Raw genomic sequence first — 9,414 nt, 5'->3', positions numbered from 1 at the left:
ATTGGGAACATCGTCCTCATGGCCTGGTGGACCAGGATGTGCTCCAGTCTCTCCTCCTCCCCCTTCATCTGCTCCCGTGTGCTCCGATCAGATATGTCCCTCTCCCGGAGCTGCAGATTCAATGCTGTCCTTAGAAATAAATTCTTCTGGAGGTTTTAACTGTTTCAATGACATATAGTTCATGTACCATACAATCCAATGGTCTAAGTATATTGAAAAGAGTTGTGCATGACCTGTTGCTTTTTAAAAATGAACATGTGGGCTTGAAAGTGGCACATCTGTAGGGCTTATCTATCATTACAATCATGTTCTGTATGAATGGGCATTTCAAGAACTTCCAGTTCCACAATTGGAAATTTAAAAAAATAAATAAGCCATTGGTAAGGAGTTGATCCCCCTGTAAGGTGATCCCACGCACGTCAGAGTGCAACTGTGCCCTGTGGGTTTCCAACGGCCACGATTTTGGAAGTAGATTTCCAGGCCTTGCTTCTAGGCCAGGCCACCGCTGGGTGGACCCTACCCTGCGATCTTTGAGTTAGTGCCCTCCTGGGCTTCCTATTGTTGTGTTTCGAATGGGGTGGGGACAGGAGACAGTACTTGGGGTCCATTCGGACTCATGGCGGCTCCCTGTGTGAAAAGTGGAACTTAGTCTCGCAGGACTTTCTTTAAAAAACAACAACAACAAAAACAAGCCATTTTGTATTGTAATTAGGTGAAGGTTTATGCAGCAGGTTCTCTTTCTAGTCAACAGTCCGTACACATTGTGTTTCATGGCATTGCTACAATTCCCTCAGTGTTCCCTGGCTTATCCACTTCCTGGGGTGCTGTGTTCCTATGCCCGCTCCTTCTTCCCTAACCCGCTGGACGTTGTCCCTGGCAAATGCTGTCCTTTTGATCTTGAACAGCGTTTCTTCTAACAAGGACGTGAATTCCGTTCCAGATATAAAGGGTAAGTGCCACTGTCTCTGTCAGACTAGCAAACTGGTCTGTCGGGTCTTCTTGACGGAATGGTTAGAGGAAGATAGATAGGTCTTTCTTCTGCAGCACCTCGGGTGGGTTTGAACCACCAACCTTTTGATTAGTAACCAAGCGCAAACCATTTTTGCTACCACAGAACCCTACAGATGGAAACATAGTACATATTATTCACTGCAGTCTCCTGAGGTTAGAATCTACTGCACTCGGTGATTGTAAAGTTGTAGAAATAGAACCTGGCCAGATTGATTTTATTTGTGTTTAAAATGTAAAATATCATAATAGCGAGCTCTGAAGTATAATATTTTTGCTTGGAAAATGCAAATTTTAGGTCACATAGAAAAGAAGTGACTGAATTTGAGCAATATCCTCAATGTAGGCATTTCTTTTTAAATTGTTAGTCTTATTTTATCTTAATGTAAAGTGATTATGCATCAGGAGCACAGACCAATGTTTACTTATATGTATTTCCCCCTCGCAAAAAATAATGTAATTGAAAAGTATTTAACCATTTCTGGCCATGACTTTTCTTTTTCTTTTTGAAGGGATACGAGTATGTATAAGAAATTCAAGGAGAGAGAATCTTGATTTATTGTTCGTTTGACGAGCATCAGTGGTTTGGTGTTACAGAGGTGAGCAACGCTGGAGCCGAGCGCGCCCCACTCCGCCGGGGCTCGAAAGCAGCTCATCACTTGGACCGTGGTGGCTTCCCCGGCGGACGGCAGCTGTTGGTGCAAGGCGGGTCACTGCCCATCCCGGATCGGCCCCGTCCCTGGTCCATGGGATCGAACGGGCCGGACACTGGACCTAGGAGATGACATGACGGCGTCTGGAACCCCGATTGAGAAGCGTCAGAGCCGATGGGGCCCCCCCCCCCCCCCCCGCACGGGGCCCCGCCCCACCCTCCGAGCGCTCTTCCGGGCTCGTCCTCGGTGCACTTCCAAGGTCTGCCACGCGGCGCCGCTGTCGCAAAGCGATCCTTACAGCTGCCGCCGCCGCCCGGGCCACGAGGCCACGCGCGGAGCGCCCACTCCGAGCCCACACTGCGCCCTGCGGAGTGGGGACGAGCGAGGTGCAGCTTCTGTGGGTGCTCAGCGCACCGCCGGGTGGGGGAAAGTTTATGGGGAGGGGCGACCTCTGCCAGCGCGAGGGGCGGGAGTAAGGAAGCAGAGCGCTGAGGATGGATGGGAGCAAGGGAGGGTCCACGTGGGCACCAGGGTGGAGTGAGGGGGGCGGTGGGAGCGGGCAGGGTGGGGGAGGACTCTCCCTATTCAGGCGCAAGAGCTTGAACTTTCCCCCCTGCCAGATGCCAGAGAGCCACCTAAAGGTTTGGTCAGGTGTGAGCTTAGAAAAGTACTCCGTTTTCTATCATTTTGTGTTTTGTTTTGGGGGGGTTGTTTTTTTAATAGAAAGGAGTGTGTGCAAAAAAAAGGGAGAAGAATATGTGTCGGTACACTCATGAATATTCATCGACTGTATCTGGAACAAACACTACAATAACTGTTTCTGGAACAAACACTAGTTTCCTCTGGGCTCACAAGGGTGGGAGAGAGACTGTCACTTGGGAGCCATTTGGCTCATTTTGAATTTGAGCCATGTGACTGCGTCACCTTCTTGAATAATAAACAAAATTCATTGAACTGGGTCCCCAGGAGAGATGGGGGGCCTGGCATCTCCCACAGTGGCGACAGGCCCAGGGCTCAACTTATGAGCTTTTCTGGGGCTACAAAAATATATATACAGGGTGTGGGGGCGAGAAGTATTGCTTCCAATTTTTTAAAAAAGAGCATTGCTAAATCAAAATGAACACATGTTTAATTAAAGGTGCACAAAATGTACCCAGGATGGGCCAGCCAGTCAGTTGCCACCCAGCGCCTCTAGTAAGCTATATTCAACGAGAGCATCTGAACCAGTTTGATATGTTGAGGGCGGCCTGTCCAATGGGGTCTCCCAAGGACCTGCCTCCAATCAGTACCAGGGCTGAGATGAGGGGGACTCAGAAGTCACATCCCAGAACAGGAGCAAGTTTCTGGAGTTCCCAAGGCCCAGGTAGTCTCACACCAACCCCCCACCCCTGAGTCATGGGCAAGGAGTCTGAGCAAGGACATTTCTTGAAGGAAGGTTCTTTCCCAAATGCAGACACAGTGGTGAGGCCTGTCCAGTACCTTCAGTCTCTTCCTGGAGCAGGGGAGGAAGCTGAGCCCAGAGAGGGCTGGGGTTGCCCAAGGCCACACAGCTACAGAGCTGGGGGCTTCCCCCAGCTCTGCGGGCTCCCAGTCCCAGGTGGTCTCCAAGGGACCATACTGATTCCCTACAGGCCTCCTTCCGAAAGCCAGGAGAACACTCGTGCAGGAAAGACCCCCTCACACCACAGACTCATGGCTTCAAGAAGGGTCGCCCCAAGAACTTCTCCTCTAGGGTTGACATGACAACACTTTCAGAAGCCGGAAGTCTGAATCCAGGTCACTGACAAGGCTATAGGCTCCGTGTTGGCTCTCGGGGAAACCCTTCTGTGTCCCATTCAGCTTCTGTAGCCCTGGGCGTTTCTCAGCATGCCTCGGCTGATACCCGAATCTTTCCATGGTGTCCCCCTGATGTGTCTCCTTATTCCTCTTCTGTAGAAGACCTTAAAACCCCATGTTGCTCCAGAATGGCACCTTGTGCACATAGCAAGAGAAAAACCCTACCCACAAACAGGAGCTTCAACAATCCCCAAGACAGAGCCTGCAAGTGGCCCCACCTCCTGGGGAAAATGGGTGGGGCTGGCTTGGTCCAGGCCTCTAGACATTTTCCTGGCCCAGGAAGGCACAAGGAACTGCCAAGGCTGTATGCCTCAGGGTTTCCCACCTCACAGTTCCTTTGACCCGCTGAACCTCCTCCAACTCAACATTCAGCCACCAGTTCATCCAGCCTCCCATTCCTGATGGACAGGAAGGAATGGCGGGCCATGTTTGAGTGTATGCGAATTCTAAAGTACATGAGGTTAAAAAAAAAGTCTTATATGATGTTAAAAAGCAATTAGGCAGCTCTGTTAGTCACATATAAATGAGAGAAGAACATCTGTAATATTGAAAGTTTTCCCACACATTTTTTCTTTCTTTCTTTTTTTAAATGAATAATCCCATGGGAGTCATGGTCCAATGGTAACCAGGAAAGGAGTTTCGAGTGGCGGGAAGATCTGAGAAGCAGTGTGCTGGGAAAAGTCAAGGTTGGGGGGCTGCTAGTTCTCCCCAGGAGCCTCAGGCTCAGGCTACTCCTCTGCTTCCTCTTTCTTTCTGGCTGAGGGATTCGACTGCTTTCTGAGTCAGTTCCTGCAAAGACACACACACACACACACACACACACACACACACACACACACTACTAAAGGAAAGTTCTTCTGGGGCATCTCTGCCACACTGAGCTCTCTAAAGCCCAGAAAGGCACTGCTGGCATGGACCCTGAGCCCTGTAGGAAACAGCTGAGCTTCCATCCATTCCCTCCTCCTCTCTCCTCATAGAACCTTCTTTGTGAGGGCAACCCCCACCCCCACCCCCACCCCCACCCCCAGGATTCCTGACTGGACTTCTGGCACACCCCCACCCCCACATGTTCCAGAGTAGAACTGACCTCCCCAGGGTTCTCAATGCCTGTCATCATAGGGAGATCACCAGGCCTTTCTCCTTGACTGCACTGGGGGGGTTCGAACTACCAACCTTTCAGCTAGTGTTTGAATGCAGACCGATTGTACCACTGACAGACCTGCCATATTCCTCCATCACCAAGCCACACTCATGCCATGGAGTTGGCAAGCCCATAGCACAAGGCCGAACGGCCCCTGTGAGTTTCTGAGATTGTAATGCTTTCTGGGAGTAAAAAGGCTCAGCTTTCGCCTAAGGATTGCCTGGTGGTTTTGAACTGATGACCTTGCAGTTAGCAGCCTGATGCCAAACCACTATGCCAGCAAGGCTCTCCTAGGCACATTTAAATCTTGTGCAACACTTTTTATTGTCATGAAGACAGGGGTGCTGAAGATATTTCGTGGGAAGGCATAAATGGGGTAGAATTCTTGATAGCCCCATAGACTCCCACTTTATCCCAAATTTCACATCACTTTCAAATGGCCCAGTGGACAGAAATATAGGTGGAAAATCTGGGCCTAGACCCTAATCCATTTTACACATTAACAGGCTTTGGTGTGTATGTGTGTGTTGTTGTTGTTTGTTTCCTACAACTTTTACACTGGAAAATTGCATTAGTTTTTCATTCCCTTCATATATATTGAATACATGCTGCAGCACTGCAACCACTGGGTGTGTTCCGTTTGAAACGACCCAAGAGTTACCCTCCATTTCAACAGTCATGTCACCAACAGCAATACCAGCAGCATTTCAGTCACCCAAACCATTCCCCTATGTCTGCATCCAGAGCTGCTGTACTTAGAGGGCTTTTGTTTTATTAATTAGAAAATTTTATTTATAAAATATCAAAAATTTTATTTTGATATTTTTATTCTTAGAACAAAAACAGAGTATCTGTCAATCCACGATTAGTAGATCACTGTTATTGCAAGACTGCGAATATCCAGTATTTAACACTGTTGCCTTTAAAACAATCAGTTTATTGGGAGCTCATACAGCTCTTATCACAATCCATCCATCCATCCTTGTGTCAAGCACATTTGTTGCCATCATCATTTTCAAAACATTTTCTTTCTACTTGAGCCCTTGGTACGAGCTTCTCATTCCCTACCCTCCCCCACTCTCCCACCTTATGAGGCTTTTAAATGCAAGTGAAAGTGTCTCTCGCATCATGTCTTCTAGAATAGTTGTGCCTGCATAAATATATCTTGAAATATGCATAGATAGTACTCTATTGTCATTTTTTGGTCATTTCTTTTATGGCTAAGATATTATATCGATATTTTTGCAATTATGTGTGATGACTTATGTGTACAAGTAGGTTCTCTTTTCTACATATTTAGGTTTTTTAAAATCATTTTATTGGGGGCTCATACAATTCTTATCACAATCCATACATACATCCATTGTGTCAAGCACATATGTACATTTGTTGCCATCATCATTCTCAAAACATTTGCCTTCTACTTGAGTCCTTAATAGCGGCTGCTCATTTCCCCTCCCCCCAGTCCCCACTCCCTCATGAACCCTTAATAATACATAAATTATTACTATTTTGTGATATGTTAATATTTAGCTTTAGGACAGGAATATTTATTTTGGAAAGGGTGCTGGCAGAAAACAAAATGCTGGCAAGGTTTCGATGAGGTTGGAACTCTTAGACACTGCTGGAAGATTTGCAAAATGGTACAACCACTGTGGAAAATGGTATGGCACTTCCTCACAAAGCTAGAAGTAGAAATACCATATGATCCAGCAATCCCACTCCCAGGTAGTGGCCTGGAGATGGGAGAGCAGTGGCCCAAATAGACACACGTGTGCCCATCTTCATCACAGTAGTGTTCACAGTAGCCGAAAGATAGAAACAACCAAAGTGTCCAGTAACGGATGAGTGGACAAACAAATTGTAGTGCCTATGTGCAGTGGAATACAATGATGAAGAACAGCAGTGAGACAGAGATTATCGTAAAGTTGGTGATGGTGGATGGAACGATAGTACAATATGATACCTGGTCAGTTGATCTGGTCGCTCTTGACTATCCTGAGTTAGTTGAGGTTTAAGTCTTTCTCACTTGGTCCCCCCTCACTTGGTCACTATGGCTCGATAGCAGTGAGTTGGTTCAACAAACCCAGGGACAAGGGATCAACAAGAGATCTAAAATCGATGGCAAGGAGGGTGTAGAATGCCTGGAGGGGTTTGATAAAGTACAATGTAGCCAAGAGGAATTACTGAGAACTGAATGAAGGTCAAACATGATAGTGGGACAGTGGGGAAGGAAAAGAAAAAAGAGGAAAGAACTAGGAGACAAAAGACATTTATAGAGGCATACACATAGGCATGTACATATGTAAATATATCAGTATATAATGATGAGGACATAGGTCATATACATATATTTATATGTCAAGTATTAAGGAAGCAGATGGACATTGGGCTTCTAATCAAGTCCTCCCTCAACACAAGAACACTTTGTTCTAATAACCTGGCATTCTGTGATGCTCACCTTCCCGACAAGATCGCTGAAGACAAAATGGGTGCATAAGCAAATGTGGTGAAAAAACTGATGGTGCCCAGCTATCAAAAGATATAGTGTCTTGGGTCTTAAAGGCTTGAAGATAATCAAGCAGCCATCTAGCTGGGAAGTAACAAAACCCACATAGAAGCAGCACACCAGCCTGCGTGATCATAAGGTGTCGATGGGATCAGGAATCAGGCATCAGAAGATCCAAAGCAAACAATCATATCAATGCTAATGAGGCGGGCTGGAGTGGAGACTCAAAGCCCATCTGTTGACAATTGGCCATCCCCTCACAGAAGGGTCACAAGGAAGGGATGAATCAGCCAGGGTTCAGTATAGCACCCATGAAACACACATTTCTATAGTTCTTTAATGTTTCCTCCCCTACCCCACTATCATGACCCCAGTTCTACCTTACAAATCATGTTAGACCAGAGCATGTACGCAGGGAATCCAGGACAGATAAACCCCTCAGGGACAGTAATGGGAGTAGTGATACCACAGAGGAGGGGGAAGGTGGGAGGAGAAGGGGGAGAAAAGGGGAATTGATCTCAACAATTGATATATAACTCCCCCTCAGGGGGACAAACAACAGAAACATGGGTGAAGGGAGACAGCGGATGGTGTAGATATGAAAATAATAATCATGTATAATTTATCAAGGGTTCACAAGGGTGGAGGGTGGGGGAGGGAGGGAAAAAAGAGGATCTGAAAACAAGGGCTCAGGTAGAAAGAAAAAGTTTTGAAAATGATGATGTCAACATATGTCCAAATGTGCTTGACACAATTGATGTATGGATTGTTGTAAGAGCTGTAAGAGTTCCCAATAAATGATTTATAAATAATAATCAAAAATTTAAGCTCTTATAACATAGATGAATCTGGAATACATTATGCTGAATGAAATAATCAAACACAGAAGTACCGATTTGCATGGTCCCACTTTATAACAAGTCCAGAATAAATACACACGCAGGAAGTAAGGTTCCTTGATGATTACCCGGGAGAGGGGGAGGGAGGAGAAATCATTTACTAGACAGTAGGTACGTGATAACTCTGGTGATGGGAAAAGCAAGACACAAGAGGAGGGAATGAAGACTGTGGGAGTTACACAAGAATACAGGACAACTCTAGTCAACACTGTAACAGACACAACTTCGCAACAACAGTATTAGTCAAAGAAAGGTATGCAGGCTTTACCTAGGTGGCTATGTATGTTACATGGGTATGGTAAGGCATGGAAATACATGCATGTGCATATAGAAGCTTATTGTAGGAACAGGTACAAACAGGTTCACATGGGCTGCACATATATTCATGCATACAATCAATAAAACACACATGGGGCACAGGTAGGGATGTTTTCTAGATATGTCCAGACACCTTGTGAGGCTGGTTTCCAGAGTTTGAAGGCTCAGGACCATAGTTTCACTAGACAGCCAGCTCAATCGGCAGAATTCAAGTTCATGGTGATAGTGTTGTATGTCCTAGCTTAACGCCTAGCAGCTGGGACCTTACAAGTTTATGAGGAACCGGATAAGACACAAGAGCTTCTTCCTGCCATGCAGAGCAAGAGAGAGGGAGGCAATGCTAATGCTCAAGGAGGAAACTAGTCCATGGGATGGATGCCCGTGTGAACTGCAGCTTCTTCCAGCCTGAGGCTGGTGCCCACCTGAGAACCACTACTACTGCCCACTTTGACCAGGGACACAACAGAAAGTTCCAGTTAGAACGGGAGGAAAATGTAGACAAAAATTCAAAGATCATAGAAAACACCACACTTACTGGAGTGATAAGAGACTAGAAGAACCCCTAAGATTATGGTCCTCCAGTACTGTAAAAAAAGTTTTATTGTCATATAATTCACATAACATACAACTCAGTAGTTCAATTACATGAAATGGAGTTGCACAATCATCGCCACATCAACTTTAGAACATTTTCTTCTTGCTTGTCCTCATTGTCATTAGTTCCCCATTTCCCTCCAACTTCTTCTGCCATACTCCCAAGAAATCATTAATCCAGTTACTGTCTCTATAAGATTTCCTATCCTTCCCACCCCCAATATCATGATCCCAATTCTACCTTACAAATCTGGCTGGACTGGAGGATGTACATTGGTACAGATAGCAACTGGAAACACAGGGAATCCAGGACAGATGACTCCTTCAGGACCAGTGGTGAGAGTGGCGATGCCTGGAGGGTGAAGGGAATGTGGGGTGGAAAGGGGGAACCAATTACAAGAATCTATGTATAGTCTCCTCCCTGGGGGATGGACAGCAGGGAAGAGGGTAGAGGGA

Source organism: Echinops telfairi, unplaced genomic scaffold (assembly GCF_000313985.2).
Source record: "Echinops telfairi isolate 266 unplaced genomic scaffold, ASM31398v2 ScPeMD7_7409;HRSCAF=8447, whole genome shotgun sequence".
NCBI classification, from domain to species: Eukaryota; Metazoa; Chordata; class Mammalia; order Afrosoricida; family Tenrecidae; genus Echinops; species Echinops telfairi.
This window is presented reverse-complemented; position numbering follows the sequence as displayed.